This window comes from Mobula birostris, chromosome 13 (genome assembly GCF_030028105.1).
Source record: "Mobula birostris isolate sMobBir1 chromosome 13, sMobBir1.hap1, whole genome shotgun sequence".
NCBI lineage: Eukaryota > Metazoa > Chordata > Chondrichthyes > Myliobatiformes > Myliobatidae > Mobula > Mobula birostris.
In genome coordinates this window covers 73,332,640-73,351,284 of record NC_092382.1, presented here as the reverse complement: position 1 = coordinate 73,351,284, position 18,645 = coordinate 73,332,640, and positions in this window count along the sequence as shown.

Sequence of the window (18,645 nt, the reverse complement as noted above, 5' to 3'; positions counted from 1 at the left end):
CCTATCTCGCTCGGCTTCTGATTTATGTTGACATTCGTTTTCCCCTTCTAATCTGTGCCATTCTGCCTTAGCACTTTCTCGTAATTTTATCAAATCCTCCGTTAAACAAACAACTAGTACTGATTTTTGTAATAGTTTAAATTTTCTGCCAGTCATCCTCCATTCAAAACAATCCAAGTCTTTTGGACTTGCTGAATTTCCTGAATTCTTCATCCTGGGAGCAACCGGTAACCACCCAATCCCAGATCTTTACTGGTCATTGTACAGGGCTACGACCAACATTGTTCCGTGATTCTGCCCACCCCAGCCTTGTGTCTTTCTGCCTTTACACTCTGACTGGTCCAAACCAGTAAAATGAAGCAACCCAGACAGAGTCTCAAGAATTTACAGATTGCTTCTTTGGTAGGTCTGGCATGTTACATAACAAGTAGCTAATCCCACGCGAACGGCCTCAGATTTAGCAGGTCAATACCTTGTTGCTTGTATCCACACTCAGTTGCTCTGATTAGATTATCCAAAAGCAAGAATCAATTCCATGTCTACAAAATAGGGGGAAACAAAGACAACTGGTTTGCCTGCGTTTCCTGTCCTTGATTAGACTGCAATTTCTTCTGGCCAACACCAGCGAGGAAGTTATGTGCTGATTAAAAGTAGGAGCCAGGGACGGGGTTATAAAGTCAGAATTTAAAATTGTCACCAGGGAGAGAATGAAGCGTCGACTTAGTATTGTCACTAGGAAGCGGGATGACAATGGTCTCCAGGGAGGGAAAATACACAGACAGAAAATGGATGTCAGGAAAGCGGGGACACACTGAAATCCAAAGGGAGTGGCGGGTCTACATGAAATGATCACTGACGCCTTTGTTATTATGGCCGACAAGGAGGGAGTGACGAGCAAAAAGAGGAGAGGCCCAGCAGAAAGAAAAAAAAATGGCCTAACGAGATGAAATGCCACATTGAGAAGAAAGAGGGGCTAATGGGTCGATGTAAAATGGTCGACTGGGAGCGACGTAAAGTGTCTGATGGGCTGGTTGGGTTAGTGATCACTTGGTTAAAGAGAGCGCCTGGAAGGAAAGGAGTAAGACGTCGATTGAAAACGACCGTCACTGTTGTTAGTTTTGTCGAGGCAAAGGGAGAGGTGTGCTGGCTGAAAGAGAACCCGTCGGCTGTGTTGACAGAGGCACCGAGGAGTTAGTGACGCCTTGGTTAAAGTGAGCAGCAGGGAAGGAGTGAATGAGTGAATGACACATCGAAAGGTCAGCGGAGACGTAGAGCGGTGTGGAAGAGGGAGAGTCACTGAGACAGGCAGGGCCGCAGGAGAAGGAGGGACGCGGAAGGGGCAGAGCGTCACCCGGTTCGGATATGACCCAAGTGCGGAGTGAGAGACACTGGAGCGGGTCGATATTTCACAGACCTTAATGCGAACAGTGTTAAAGGGAAAAAGAAAATAATAACCGCTCGGCCAGACAGGGCCGTTGACCAAAATGCTCAAATGGAAAACGAAGCCAATACTGCGGCTGAAAAGAACAACCGAGAATAAAACGAATACCAGCAGTCTTCAGAGTCAGCTGAATCCACGGTCTAATGTGTCAGCCAAGGTGGAATGCAGATTCAAAGCGTAGCTATGTCCAAGTCTCGAACAAGCACTACGAAAACGAGTATAGTGTTAAATATTACCACAACGAAGTAATAATTACTTAACACGTGCATGTCCACAAGCGCAATTGCCGTATCTACTGCGCTGCCGAATCCGTGGTTGTGACACAGAGAGGCTACAGGTGGATCTCAGAACCACTGCGGTTAACAATCACATTTGACGTCTAGGGACGAGAAGAAGCCCAGAATAACTCCAAATGCCCGCCGCGTCACTGGAAAGGGAGTGATGGTAGAAATGAGCACAAGTTTGGAGTGACGTACTGACTTAAAATGGGCGAATCCCTGGTTAATGTGAGCGTCAGGGATGCGGTGAGACATTCACTTACAGTGGCTACTGCCGGACACATAATGGCTGGCGAAAGAACATCCAATGTCCACCGATACAATCCGGGGATCGACTGTGTTCTAGATGGCAATAGCGGTATTTAACCTTGAAACAGTAATGGAATGTTTAATATAGTCTTGCGTATATATGATTTAATTTTAAAAACTGATTCATTGAATTTACATATAACATTAATTGCAAGTCGTTACTTGCTACCTTCGACCAGAGTCAATGGGAACACCTGAAACAGGTGGACAAGACTGGCCAGGTACACCGAGATCGAACAGCGTTTCTAACTGACAGGAAAAGGATGAGATGATTCGAGCGCAAAGCAGCGCGAACTCTGGAGAATAAATACCGCAATGCCTGGAGCTAGTTGAAGAGGGACCAAATCCCCCACTTTAGTGTCTGGAGTTTGGCGAAGTATTCTGAGTAAATATTGGTACGAAAGGAACAATAGAATTTTGATTTAATTTGCTGCCCCGAGGTCACCGGAGTTCCAATGATGCTTGTTCAGAGACAATAAATTGCAAACTTTGAATAATTTAAGAACTGTGCAGTGAATTGCCGAACCTGGATCAGATGGCGATTGGCCACTGCCGGTAACCATCACAAGGCACGACGGCTCTGCTCCAGCTATTCAAATCTGTGTTAATAGTTTGGTTGAGAGACTCAATTGCAGTACTTCAATAAATTTCGTAGAGAGCAGGAAATTAAATTGAAGTTTATTTAATCCGTAGTATTACGGGGAACACACCTTGAATATACCGTCTCAATGTGGTGGCATATTATGGAAAGACGTAAAATAGGTGATTATTTTAGAGATTCTAGGCAACTGAGATGTGTTGTTGCAGTAACGTGGAAATGTAGCCGACAATTACAAAGCGACATTTGCGTGCTAATGTTTTTTGAGATATGTGATTAAACGAAAAAAAACATACCCTATGAAATTAACATCGACTTGCTGAGATCACATCTGCACTATCATATAGTCTCTTCATGTAAATCGCTATAGTGGATCGGGGTTGATCTGATTAGTTCCATCAGAATACTGGCTGGGCTGGGACACCGAGTCTGCCATCTGAGGAAGGGCTGAGCAGGCATGCTTTCGGTTTCAGGAACAATAGAATGAGGTCTTGATATGATTATGCAGGATATGTATAGGCTTGAACAGGAGCGTGGCAGCGAGTTTTCTTACCTAATATGAGGAGAGCGTAATTGGCCATGCCCTAAAATGACTGAAACTTCCTTTGAAAGGGTTTCCCGTCTGCCTACAGGTATGCTTTCCAGTCGGCGTGGGACAACATTCAGTATCTCTTTTTACATTCAAACTTGTCATGGTCAGATGCTGCCGCATCTCTCCAGTCTCTGATGACACAATGTCGCATCCACCTTGAGGAACGTCAGGGGTTTTAACCATATTCTTCTATCAGTTATCTGGAATGAAAATAATAAATCTAACGACTGTTACCATGAAACTGTGGGAGTTTTGCATCGACTGTTCAGGTAACTTTGTAGATCGGTAGCAGTGATTGATAAGTATAAATCCGTGAACGCCGGCATTTGCGAATCAGTGAAACCTTCTCTGTGCCTTGCGAGCGGAAATACACTGACAGCGGTCATTGTGGGTAGGTTGCTACAAGCATCGGTAATTGGTGATAACGAATGCTGTTTGGAAGGAGACGTTCTCATTGGATCGAAACTCAGGTGCTGGTCGCTGATTGCATATCTAAAGGTGGAGTCTGGTCGATTGCAGCATGGATTTCGGGAACTGGAGACTGAACGCAAAACTGCAGAGGCCGCTGGACTCCACTGAACAGTAGGTTTTCTTAATGAGCACACAAACTGAGGTGAGGTGTTTTGTCACTTGCTCCCTGAGTTTGGACTGAGTCGCCACGTAAATAGATGTGTTGCTGCAGCAGCTTAAGGTACTCAGTAAAAATCCGACCATCAAATATCTATTCAAAATCATTCCATTCGGCTCCTGTTCCTGTGCTCTGATAATAGAGGAACTGTGTAACAGTTGTCAGCCACAGGAGGATGAAGCTGCCGGAGAGAGTGAAGAGTAAAACCACCGATCTCCTCCTGCTCTCCATCTCCGGGTCACTGCGATTCTCCCCTTTGCTCTGACCCCTCAGCCCCTTACAGACCCGACTGGTCACTAAAATGTGTCTGACTGTCAGAGCGTTGAGTACCAGAATTCCAGCGAAAGGCAGTAATGGAGTTAGTACCGTATCAAGCCAGTCAAATCCTTTCCACCCCAGATCCGTGTAGTAACTTATTTTTATAACGAAGAACCACGGTACATTGTTAATGATCTCTCGCGGTTCAAGTGCGAAGTAGAAGGGAACATTTTTCATGCAGAATAGCACGCCAGTTGCTGTCAGAACTGTGGCCGTAGTTTTCCGGGTGCAATACTTCGCCTTCAGCTTATGGCTGCAAATGGCGACGAAACGATCAAATGTAAATGCGACAGTGAACCATACAGAACAGTCGAGGGCTATACGAGACAAGACAATTCTAATACTCTCCACGGGAGTAATGTTCAGGACAGTCACTGGGAAATAATGAATGCTGATCCGATACAAAATTACCTCAATGATAATTACCATCAGATCTGCCGTTGCCATGGCCACCAAGTAGCGATTGGTGCCAGTGGCCAGACCGCACTTCCCCTCGGACAGGATTGTAATCGCCAATAAATTCACTGGAGAAACAGATGTGAGAGACATTATGGAATACAATATACACTTCTGAGGCAAAGCGCTTGAGTGAACACAGTTTTGAGAGGAGTAAACGTGTCTCTAGATACCAACGTCTCAAAGAGTTCGGGATAAGATGGACGGAGAAACATTCGTTGAAAGATGGGAAAAATCAACTATAGGATCTCAGCAAGAGGATACTTTATTGTTCTAAACTTTCTGGCATTCCCTGGTCAAGCCCGATTTACAGGTTACATCCACACCGGGTGTGTAAACAACACAATTGGACACCCAGGGAAAGCGAGAATACGTTCACAGGGAAGACACAGCCAGTCTATACCTCAGAAGAAAAGGGTTTCATTACAGGACTACTGTCGCACTGAACACATATCTGTTTTTATATTCCAGTAACATGGCCTCTCTGTTATATGTCCCGTGGTCAGGGCTCACATTCTGTGGTTGACGTAGCTCTCAGTTAATGGTAGGTGTCAATGTCATAAAAACGTTGCAAATCTCTGTTGTAAGTAAACTTCCTAATGTAATCCCTGTTAGTAAAACATTCCAGTGAGCTACCTTCCCTGAGGTCTTGTCCACATGTGCAAAACCTGTCGGGGAAGGGTCTGTTTACAGAAACAAGGTTACCGTGGCTGTCCACATCGTTGCCATGAGTTGATGTGCAAGCCAGGGCAGTACAATATGGAGGTCACACTATTGTCCATGCAGCAGGCTGACCCTCTCAACGCAGCTGATGAATCCCAAGTTCCACCGAGATGTTTGACTCCTGTGGATTAAAGTAATATGGAAACTACGGAATGTACACTGTAAATGAACGAAGTGGTGTCATAGCACATAGCTCTGGATGCTGGTCCCCGATCTACAAACCTGTCATCTTACAAAACAAATAAAACTCACAATAAGCTACGCAAAGACGGCTCATTCACGGCGTTCCTGTGTTCTTGCATTCGCTTACCTGAAACGCCAATCAAGACAATGATAACATACAATATTTTCTCGACACGGTAATACGCTTCAAGCATTATTCTCGGTCACCTTACTTTGTAGGCAGTCTCCCTGATTGAAGATTTTAGTCGATGTAATTTATAGCCTTTATGATCTCTACTGGGACAATGGTTCACATCGACTACACAGAAATCTAAAAATGGAAGCAAACAGGTGACGCCATTCAGTTACATTCCCAACCTGGCAGATTTTGCTCATCTCTGAAATCAAATTAGCAGCTCCAAAATCGGTCAATCTTGCCTTATCATTTGGTTAACTTGCAGCAGTTTCCTTGCAGTAATTGGGATACTTTTTTTTTCAAATGCCAGGAGCACATCACCAATTTTCGTATTATTAGAATGGAATTTCTTCTCCTTATATCAAATTCGTTTTAGCCACCGACCTCGGTGCATTACTTATTTACAAATACTTCAGTCAAGTATGCCAGGGCCCATTCCAGACCTAACTATGGACAGAGCGGTGGACTGATAGCGGCAATAAAAATGTGTGATTGCTCCTTATCACGTTTGTTGTATGCGTCCTGGAGTACTCTTGGATTCTAGTGAAAATAGCACTACCTCTATAGAGGAAGAAATCTACGTTTGTAAGAGATCATTAGATTCAGGATATTACTCCATCGATTCCGAGAGAAAGACCCCCAAGAGCAGTCACCCTATGGCGGGCACGCCCTTGATGTGGGGACTGTGCCCGAACGGTTAACTGTGTATTAATTTCCACAGATCTGCCTGATCTGCTGTATTCATCGAACATCTTGTGTGTGTTGCTTTGATTTCCAGCATCTGCAGAATTTCTTGTGTTTATGATTTGCTACTCCACAGCGGTCACTTCCAGGGATGCCTACAGTAATAAAAATGTAAATCTTCTCAGATATATAAAAAAATCCTCCCCATCCCCTCTTCTTCTGTTCGCCTTTCTCGCATCCTGCTCCACTGTATAACCTAGGGCTTCTGCAGCTCGGGCCTCACCAGTACACCAGCAGGAAAACCCGACTGCCCCTCGTGGTCTTCCGGAGCGTCCACTAAGAGTGCCACACCCGCAGACACTCCAGGAAGCTTCCCCGGGACGTACTACCTTTGGGTTTGCCTGGGTGAACCACACAGTCCCTCGTTTAAATTCGTTTTCCGGCTCAATGCAGCCCCGCACTTCCTGAAAAGCTGTTCGAAACATCGGGTTCAAGGACAATGTCTCCAGAAAGCTCTCACCAGCCTTCTCCTTGCACGCTCCCATGAGCCACATCACAAGAGGGGTGTCAGTCCCCACTAGAATTGAACGCCGCCCTCCTCAGCGGGGTCCAGACAAACCAGCAGTCATGTATCAAAGACCTCAGACACTCTCATATAGGCCTCCGAGAAATACAGTTTCACTGACAAGTAACCGTCGTATGGATTAACACAGCATTGAGACTCCGATCTCCAGTGCGCCGAATGGTGTCAATACTAAATGCTTCAGATACCGGTTATACAACGAACCGTACAGTAATGTGGCCTGCGACCCGGTGCCGAGTATGGCTTTAGCATAAATACCATCTATTCGTAGTGACATACTGGAGCATGGTCCTACTAAGGCTTCAGGAATAGTGTCGCTTGCTTTCGGGAGTTCCTTGGTATATTGCTGGGAACGTGTTCCCCCAGAGACACCAGGCCGTTCCCTCAGCGGGTCCCCTCTAAGCTTCCCGACACCTCTCCCTGCTTAGGTACCCGGGGGCTCACTCTCCGTGGGGCTTCCTGCCGCTTACGTTCCCGCTTGAATTAGCCTTCTTCCCCACAGTTATCGCAGATGATACCGGCTGCCTCTCTTCTCTTGGAGCCCCGGCCGCCCGCACCCCTCTGCGTAGCCCGCCCCCTTAGGGCAGCCTCCTCTGCTAACACCTGGGACATCTCAGTTCTCAGCTCTGCCACAATCTCCATCACCACTCCCTGGGTTGGGCTGGCCGCGGTCACTTCCCCGCAAGGGGCTACTACCGAGGACTGTACCTTGCTGACGGAGTAACACCGCTCCTCCGACGCGATCGCCTCCTCCTGCACCTCTCCGATCATCTCAAGAAAGGATGGTGGGGGCGCGTTTTACAGGACTTTCGGAGACCCCAAACAATTATGTCTTTGAACTGGGCGCCCTTGGTTATCTGATCCATCCTTAACTTATCCACCTCAGCCGCATTAATGACCCCCTCTGCGCCGCAAACAATTTAGTTGCCTCTCTAGCCAAAAATTGTAATCAGAAAGCTTCTCCCCTTTCTCCAGACACATATTCCGAAACCCCACCATAAGCTCTCTAATGTATCTAGATACTGGGTGAGGGTAGCTGTGGGTTGGCGAGTTTTCACAACCCTCACCACATCAGCTGACAACCCCTTCAAACTTTCAACCAATGTCTGTCGCCTTACGTCATCAGAGCACTGCCACGCATCTAACAACTGACGTGTCTGCTCCGCCAACATCTCATACTCCTTTTCCCCCTCGGGGGTGCACGTTATTCCAGAGAATATTCTTCATTTCTGGTGGGGACTCTGTGACTGTGCACTGGGCCAGTTATTCGCCAGGGAGGTGAGGGCTGATGTCAACTCAGGGTCCTCACTCTTCACTGGGGGACGGGAACTAATCAAACTTTCCAAATCCGACCACTCTTTCCCCTCACTCATCAGAAATGATTGAACCCTGTCTCTGAAATCCCCGCCCCCAATTACGGGTACCCTAGCCTGTGGGTCAGCCAGCTCGGCTCCCTTCTCCTGCTCCCTGACAGTATGGACAGGCCATGTCCCGCCTCACATGGAGAACCGATAGGCGCTGACAGTCCCACCGCCGTTACGTCAGGGCTAGTCTGAATTAAACCGACAGTCCCACCGCCGTTACGTCAGGGCTAGTCTGAGCCCATCATTTTATCAAAACTTCTTGCTACGATCTCAACTCTGTCAACAGCTTTAAAAGTACTCAAAACTCTTAAAGACGTGTTCAAAATGATAAAAGATATTCTACTACAACTACTATTAGTACTATGTCGACTCAGGCCTAGGGGCCGGCGTCGGGCACGATGACGGACTCTTCACTTCTCCCTCTCCCTCATCAGTGTGTTCAGTTCATCTACATTAGCCGTGCCGCTGTCTTCTAGGAGCGTGTTGGCCATAGTCTTGGGAGGGCGCCAGGGTTCATCCTCCCATGCTTGGGCTCCCATATGATGACTAGGCTGGCAGGTAGCTCGGAGTGTCATAGACAGTGCCCCGCTAGTTGCAGACTTCTCGCCTCTCTTTTAGTGGTGAGCATCGGTACGTCGTCATAGAACTCGACGTTTGTCATCTGCTGTTGCCAACTCACGTCAAGAGCCATCCGGAGCATTCGTGCATAGCAACCATCTAGAGACTTTCGCATAGTCTCGGTAAGTGTCCACGTCTCGCACCCGTACATGAGAATGGACTCTATGACTGCTATGAAGATCCTCTTTTTAAGCCCTCTGGTCAGGTTCAGGAGATATATGGTCAGTAGATATCGGTAGGGTGAATGTATGCACACTTTTTTCACCTCAGATTGTGTGAGACTCGGATTAAACGTCAAATGCTTAGTGTGAAAGTCAAAGTATTCATGGGGAAACTGGGGGGGGGGTGGATCATCTTCCTCAGTTAGAGCTGGGGAACTAACTGCCAGTGGAAGTGGTGAATGCGGGTTTGATTGCTCTATGTAAGAGAAGCATTTATTTAGATTTCCAGAGGCCTTCGATAGGTGTCATTTAAATGACATATCCATAAGAAAAGGATGCATAGAGATGGGGGTCATGTATTAGCATGGATCGAGGATTGGTTAACTGAGGGAAAACAGAGAGTTAGGATACATGGGTGTTACTCTGGTTGGCAGGCAGTGATGAATGGTGTGTCGCAGGGATCAGTGCTGGGCCACAACTGTTCACTATATAGATTAGTGATCTGGAAAAGGAGTCGAGAGTAATATATCTAAGTTTGCTGGTGATGCTAAATTGAGTGGAAAATCAAATTGTGTAGAATATACGGGAAGTCTGCAGAGAGGTATAGATAGGTTAAGTGATTGCACAAGGATTTAGCAGACAGAGTACAATATTGGTAAATGCGAGATCATCTACTTTGGAAGGAAAATGGAAGAGCAGATTATTATTCAGCATGCTTCTGTGCAAAGGGACTTTGCAGTGCTTGTGCATGAATTACAAAAGGTTGGTTTGCATGGTGGAGAAAGCTATCAAGCTGGCAAATGGAAGGTCGGCCTTCATTGGTAGAGGGGTTGAATTTAAGAGCAGGAAGGTTATGCTGCAACTGTACAGGGTACTGTTAAGGCCGCACCTGGATACTGTGTGGTGTTCTGACCTCCTCACTTGAATGATATCTTGGCTTTGGAAGCGGGGCAGATGTTAACCCAGATTGATACCAGAGATGAGGGAGTTAAACTTTGAGGAGAGATTACCTACGAGTGCCTGCGAGTTACTTGCCGGAATCCAGAAGAATGAGAGGAGAACTTATAGAAACATACCAAATTATGAAAAGGGTAGATGAGCTAGAGGCAGGAGAGTTGTTTGCAGTGGTAGGTGAGACTAGAACTAGGCGGCATAGCCTCTAGAGTCAGGTGAGTAGATTTAGGATGGATATGAGGAGGAACTGCTTTTGCCGATAATGAGGGATCTGTGGAACTCTCTGCCCAATGAAGCTGTGAGGCTGCCTCAGTAAATATATTTAAGGTAAGGTTGGATAGATTTTTGCATTGTACGGGAATTAAATGTAATGGGGAAAGGACAGGTAGGTGGAAATGTGTCAGATCAGCCATCTCATTGAATGCCGGAGGACGCTCTGCGGGCCGGAGGGCCTACTCCTGCTCCTACTTCTTATGAAATACACCAGTTTTCCTCAGAGAATGCAGGCCTAGCTCACACAGCATCGCCAACTCCCGCCCTCCCCTCCCACACAACCATTCTGCCATCTCTAGAACCTGTCCATCGGTGCGAGCAATAATCCCTGCAGTCCCTCTGATGCAGGGATAACTTTCCTGAGGAAGTGTGACGAGTCCTGGTGATAATATTCAAGATGAATTCTCATCAGAACCCCATACGACACCTCCAATAAGACATCTACGCTCTTCTCTAATCATCTGGCATAATATGACAAGGTACTATTTTTCTGCCTAATTATTCGATGTATATGAATGTTAACTCTTAGTGATCTAGTAACAGGGCCCTCAGGTGGCCTTGAATCGGCATTTTTGTCCATATGTTAAAATTACGTTTCCAGTTAGTTCCACTCGGAATGGATGTCTTTGCATGTTCTGCATATCTGCCACAACTGAACCCATTCACTTCTGTCTGAATCCCCAATCACTCTCTGAGTTCTAACCCTGAATTCAGCCCTGTACAGCAGCCGACATGGATATAATACATTTCGTCCTCACATCCAAATCACCAGTGTAAGCTAGGAACAGCTATGGTCTCAAACTAATTCTCTCTGTCTGCTTTTGACCTGCATACCAATTCTCAGTCCTCGCACGCACATTATCCAGAACCCCATGTACTAATCAGAACCTTTCCCAAATTCCACTAACATCACATTCATCAGTTACAAATTCTCCATAAGTTTCTCCTATCCTGAACCGATACCGACTCTGCCAACCACGTTGTTGCTGTCCTCCCAGTATCGTAGGTTGGGATCTGGGGTCCAGGTCAGTGTCTCTACCTAGTTGGCACTGTGTTACAGCATGAAGTGGAAATGAGTGACCATTTGTGCATTATAAAAATATAAATGTGTCTGTACTGTATTGGTCTTTGTCTTTGGAACTCCTGCGGTCTGCCCAGCAGGTCTTTACTGCTCAAGAGTTTTCATGCAGTTGTTTTCACTCAGCCCAGTATTTACATCAAAGAGAATGATGTCGAAATAAAGTGCTTGATCAAGTAACTGTAACTAAAAGAAGTTTGCCAGTGTTGTAACCGTATCTCTGGAGACTGATCCTGTGTGTATATTAGTCCCGTTCTGAATGCATCAGCTCAGAGTTTCTACCGGAGCTGTGAATTTAGGACCAACAGAAGTCGCATATTTTCTTCACTGAAATGGTGGATCCAGTCTTCTTCCGTATAGGAAAAGTTTACTATCCCTTTATTTCAGCCCTTGGAATTCCTGGTAAGCCGCAGTGTCGGCTGCCGTCGGTGGGAATTGAAGTTGAATGTCAATGTAGTGATTGTTTCTGTCGCTGGTTCCCATTGCCACATGTCCAGTCCAAGTATTTGGCATTCTAGGAATGAAATCGAAACTGGCGAAAGTGGTTTCTCATATTTGGATCAAATAGTAAACCGTTGCAGGAATTCAGCGAATCCGCCAACTTCGGTGGATCTCTGTGGATCTCTTTCGCCCAGCGGTTTGAGTTCAACAATGTGATGTTCGGGTCTCTTTGTCTTTGTTCTCGAAGCAGCTGCACTGTTTTTTTTTAATATTGTGTTTGTACAGCCGTGGAGATGAAACCAATTGATTATCTGCATTTGTATGTTAGCGGTTGTGTGCGATACGTGTAATGACCAGATCATCGATAAATTTAACAATCTATGAAATGTGAGGAGTCCCATGTTGCAGCATAAAACTTGACGATTTTTAATAAATGTCTGCAGTGTGACTGAAAGTGAAACATTTGTTGGACGTCGTTGCTGAGCAATTAAAAGGACCGACGTGGTGATTCTTACCTGTCAATACTGTGAAATGTATTCTATTACATCTACATGTGACACCGTTACGGACATCTGACTGCGTCCCTAAGTCCGATGCCGAACGTTAAATTCCTCTCCCCGGTTTCCCTGTGATGGGTTCACTGGGAGGCTTGAGGTCTATCTGTGAGGTTGTGCCAGACTGTGCTGTAACTGCTGACATCAGACATTGTTCTGTTGTAAAGGCAGCGAGGCGGCAAATGCTGAAATAGTAAACAAACACGGCAATGCTTGAAGCATTACGCCCCAAGCAGCAGGTCTCGAAAGCTTGTAGACAAAGTCGTGTCTTGGGCCATTCTGACAACAGTTTATAGAAAGTACATGTTTACTGTTTTTCCACTTATTCTGTTTTGCCTGGATGAGTGGTTCTGGGATTTGCTGTTTCTTTCAGTACGCTGGATGAACTCAGCAGGTCAGGCAGCATCAGTTAGAAACGATGAGTCGACGTTTCGGGCCTTCGTCAGGACTGAAAATGATCACAGCATCTGCAGGTTATTTTGTATTTGCTGTTTCTGTTTTTGTCCTTCGGCTATTCCACCGCATCGATGTTGATGATTGTCTAATGGGAGAACCCTGCAATCAGCGACCGGAATTATTCATTTCATTCATACCAGACGGGGATGGCGCCGATAGAAAATGTTCCAATCAATATTGTGTCTGATGTTACCCAGTTATATCTTTCCACCGCCTCTTCACATTTTGCTCATCAGAAAGGAATCCATATTCGGATCATATCGATTTTATTTTAATGTGTAAATTTCTTTCCACGTCTCAGCCAGCTCTTCACCCTTCTACCGTTAATTGCAGGAATAAAGTAGAAATAACATGATGCCCGAGATTGCTGCATTGGCTGATGCTCAGTATTTTCTTTATTTGCTCTTTCCTGACTCTCTTCCAGCGAACCTGGTGGCGATCGTGATCCTGTCCCGGGGAAAGTGCGGTCTCTCCAAATGTGTCACTCGGTACCTGGTGGGAATGGCAGCAGCCGATCTCCTGGTCGTTATCTCGGAGCCGCTGCTGATGTGGACGGCATGGATTTATTTTCCCCGATCATTCCTGTTTATTACCCCTGTGTGCAGTCTCGGTACATGGTTGATTTTTGCGAGCACTGCAGCATCTGTTTGGCTGACTGTCGCTTTCACCGTTGATCGATTTGCTGTGAGAAGCTGAAAAGAAAATATTGCACCGGGAGAATGGCGTCTGTGGTTATCGGGACAGTGAGTGTGCTGGCCTGTTTGGAGAGTGTCCCATGGTACTTTACACTGGAGCCTTTGGTAATAATTGATAGTGTTCCCTGGTATTGCATTGTTACACCGAACTTCAGAAATTCTCCCTCGTGGGCGGTATTTATGATGTTTTTCCGCATTTTAACCCCTTGTGTCCCATTCTTTCTGATTTTACTGCTCAATATTCTGACTGTCAGGAGGATTCTAGCGGCCAGTCGAGCCCACAGAGGGCTCCGGGGGCAAAAGACAGGAGAAAAGGCCAAGGACCGGGAGATAGAGAGTCGACGCAAATCCATCATTTTGCTCTTCAGCATAACCGGTACTTTTATATCGCTGTGGGTAACACAGGTGGTATTTTACTTCTATCAACGGATTTCAATGAATTTTGTTTATTATGCTGTCACGGATCCAACTTACATTATAGAAGAGTCATCAGGAATGTTGCAGATTCTCAGTTCCTGCACCAACAAGTGTATTTACACCCTGACTCAGAGAAAATTCCGAGAGCAACTCAGGAATGCTGTGAAATACCCACTGAGTCCAATTTTGAAACTCATGAAACGTTAGCAATAAATGTTGCACATTATTCCAATTCAGTTGTCTTCAAGCTCCTATTCCATACCTTCACGTGAGTATGTAACACCCGAATCGCCTTGCGGCTTAATATAGGGGGTGATAGTCCCCTGCCCGGTCAAACGTCAGAGATCTCGTTTGTGTGGATGCTGCGCGATATGTCCCCGATACAAATCAGTACCCCGAAATCACAAACAGTACACACTATGTGATTAAGCGATTAAGCTTTATAACTCTTATTTTGACTATATGGTTAGTAAGGAACAAAATATAAAAGAAAAACAATGTCCCAAATCATAAGATTTAATAATAACCAGTCTGTACACAAAGTTGTAGCTCACGCAGTTGAGTAGTCCTTCTTCCACTATCGGTCTCCTCCGAGTGTCGCCGACTTTCGGACACCCGCTCCGAGTCCACCCCGTCCGGTGGTCTAACAAGTCTCTCCATTCGTGTCCTCTTTATTCATCTCTTCCTCTCCCTCTGGCAAAAGCCCGCGGAAATAACTGCTTCCAGGATCAACAGACATTGCAACAATCTCTTATTGGCTGACCTGTAATCTTTTATCTCTGGTAATAACCTAAACATTGCTGCTACAGAGAAACCGTTACCTCAGCACTGAACATTACAAAGAAGCCATTACATTTGCAGTGAAACCTCACAGCGCGTTAAAAGTAAATGAAACAATATGGCGAACAGAGTTACAAGCAAAGCTTAAAAAATCTGCTGATGCTCGAAATACAAATAACACACACACAACCAGCGTCCTCATGAAGCCTGTCAGTGCGGAACGTTGGAAGTTTTTCTCCTTTCGAACTTGCTTCCTGTCTAATGAGTTGCACCACCATTTTGTGCGTGTTGCCTCAGAGTTACAAAACAGTTGTTTACAGCCGAGCCCGACGACATCCTGGCCTCAGCGTTCCAGAGAAATCCCCCTTTCATCTCACCTCCAGCCACGCTGAAATGGAAGCTTGAGGCGATCCTGTCACCCTTCTTCCCGATTCTGACAAAGCTGTCTGGTCTTGGAGCACATTTTCGACGGTATCAGTCACTCCTGCTCCCATCATAACCTGTCCTTTCCTTCACGCTCTTTGTCTCCTCTGTCTCCACCTGTAGATTTTCATTTTTTCTTCTCGTTTGAACTAACATCCAGTATCAGAATGTTAGCTCTCAGAGAAAGAGAGGAGGGGAGGTTGCTGAGAGTGGAGATGTCATGAAACCAAGAACAAAAGACACACTAAAGCGAAATGGGAACTGGTATGGTTTAATCCTACACGAAATGTTGGAGGAAGCCGTCAGCTCAGGCAGCAGGATTGGAGAGAGAAAACAAATCCAGTTCTGCCGAAGGGTCTCTGCCCAAGGTGTCGAGCGTTTCCTCTTTTCCATCGATGCCGCCTGGCCTGCAGAGCTGTTGCAGCATTTTGGATTTGTAGATTCCGCAGTTTTTCTCTGGTGTGTGATTGATCTAATCCTCGGCAGGGTCTGTGCAACACAGAACCGACACTGGACAAAGAGCAAGCGAATAATGGTTGAAAAGGACAGTGTGATAGATTGCAGAAGTCGAAACAGATACTCGATAATCAATGGAACAAAAGCTCAGTTAATTTCAAAGTCATGCAATTGAGAAATTGGAGGATCTCTCTAACCAAACACGATCGGGAATGTTATTATTCATAGGATTAGAAAGATGATGAGAGAAGCAGCAGTTTCTGAAGGGTGATTGGTAAGTTCGTGGCTTAAGGTAGAAGGCGTCAATTTTTGAAAAGCTAGCACATTTATTTTTCCTACATTTACACACTTAGTCCAGCGGTTGTGGAGCATACGGATCCCTTCTTTGTAGACGTCAGCGTCTTGGACCTCCAGAAGTGGTCCACAGCAGGGGTGATTGATATGTTCTTAGACTAAGAGAGGAGACGAGTTATTAACTTCAAACTTTCTGTGTTTTCACACAAAGAGTTGAACTGCACGTGCATGTATCCAGAGCTGTATAACTAATCTCCTTCTACCTTAGGACACTAATTCATCCATTACCCCTACTGTGCACCACCTGGAAGTTCAAGCCGCTCTCGTTAGATGAGCGTGCAGTTCAACTCTTTGATTGATAATGCAGAAAATGTGAAATTAATACCTCATATCGTTCTACCTTAGGCCACGAACATATCAATCATCCCTGCTGTGGACTATTTCTAAAAAGAAGGGATCCGTATGCTCCACGACCGCTGGACTAAGTGTGTACATGTAAGAAGGGACTGCGGTGAAAAATAAATATGCTAGGTTTTCTAAAACTGACTTCCTCTACCTTAGGCCGCGAACTTGGTTAATTTTAAATTTCCCATTAGTCCTGGGAATTTTAAGACGCTGACTGCTGTCATTAATGGAGGCTAAACCTTTGAAACGGATTCGTAGCGATAGGGTTGAAAATATCTGGAAAAACCTAACTAGATTCAACGAAGTGGCTTTGTGAGGGGAGGGTCGTGCTTTGCGCACCTGAATGATTTTCTGAGGAGGTGATAAAACAAATTAATGAGGGTAGAGTGGTAGAGGCTCTCTGTATGGAATTGAGTGAGGCGTTCGAAAACAGCCCCCACAATAGAATCACCCAGAAGGTCAGAAGGCATGGGATTGATGGAAACTCGGCTGCCTGGATTTGGAATTACTGTATCTTGCTGGTGAGTATAGGACTGGCAAAATAGATGGAGAGTTTACAAAACATCTATTCTGTAACCAAGGAACACAAATCAAAGTTGCTGGTGAAAGCAGCAGGCCAGGCAGCACCTCTAGGAAGATGTACAGTCGACGTTTCGGGCCGAGACCCTTCGTCAGGACTAACTGAAGGAAGAGTTAGTAAGAGATTTGAAAGTGGGAGTGGGAGGGGGATATCCAAAATGATAAGGGAAGACAGGAGGGGCAGGGATGGAGCCAAGAGCTGGACAGGTGATTGGCAAACGGGATATGAGAGGATCATGGGACAGGAGGCCCAGGGAGAAAGAAAAGAGGGGGGGAACCCAGAGGATGGGCAAGGGGTATAGTCAGAAGGGACAGAGGGAGAAAACGGAGAGTGAGAGAAAGAATGTGTGTATAAAAATAAATAACGGATGGGGTACGAGGGGGAGGTGGGACATTAGCGGAAGTTAGAGAAGTCAATGTTCATGCCATCAGTTTGGATCTACCCAGACGGAATATAAGGTGTTGTTCCTCCAACCTGAGTGTGGCTTCATCCTTATGGTAGAGGAGGCCGTGGATAGACGTATCAGAATGGGAATGGAATGTGGAATTAAAATGTGTGGACACTGGGAGATCCTGCTTTCTCTGGGGGACAGAGCGTAGGTGTTCAGCAAAACGGTCTCCCAGTCTGCGTCGGGTCTCACCAATATATAGAAGGCCACATCGGGAGTACTGGACACAGTATATCACCTCAGCCGACTCACAGGTGAAGTGCCGCCTCACCTGGAAGGACTGTCTGGGGCCCTGAATGGTGGTAAGGGAGGAAGTGTAAGGGCATGTGTAGCACTTGTTCCGCTTACAGGGAAAAGTGCCAGGAGGGAGATCAGTGGGGAGGGATGGGGGGGACGAATGGACAAGGGAGTCGCGTAGGGAGCGATCCCTGCGGAAAGCAGAGAGAGGTGGGGGGAGGGAAAGATGTACTTAGTGGCTTGCCCTTACACTTCCTCCCTTACCACCATTCAGGGCCCCAGACAGTCTTTCCAGATCTGGGCTCCCAATCCAGCCACACCGCGGTCACTATGTGTGTGTGTATTGACAACATGCAGTTTGGCCACGGGGAATCGAAGCCAGAATGGGTGTGCAGGCCAGTGCTGTGATTACAGAGTGCCGGTGTTAGGAGCTAGTTAGTAGTGGAAAGCATGTAGGAAACGGCGTTTAACAGGAAACAAGGCGGAGGATCCAAAGCGTCCTCATTGGCCTCACGGGGCCGGGCTGTCGAATCCGCCAGTGGCAACGAACCGGAACTCCTGACTGAAAGATATAACAGAAAGCTGAGGGAAATGTTCCTGAGAGTGGAACAGCAGTCCCTTTAATGAAGGGGCTGCTCCCATCATCAGTAAACCGGTCCCCCCTCAAAAAAATCGGCTGAGTTTAACCGAGCGAGTGTGGAGCAGAGGCGTCAGAGATACGACCCGTAATATATGCCTATAGTTTTCAACAGAGGATCTCCCGTATCTGCACCATGACTTCCTTCTCTCATGGGATTCTTTTCTACAGCCTCCCAAGTTTTATCATACCCCTTCAATATTGTACTTACCACAAATGTACACAAGCAGACAGGTGTGGACTAACCAACGTGATGAAGTGTTTTAAGGTGACATCCCGACTTTGGGTCCCAATGATGTTACTGTTTCAGGTCAATGGGCCATACAGCTCCTTCACCTTCTCTTTGTCTCTGTTTCCAATTTCAGGGATCCATCTGGCTTTATCTAAAGGTATCCATTATCTGTAT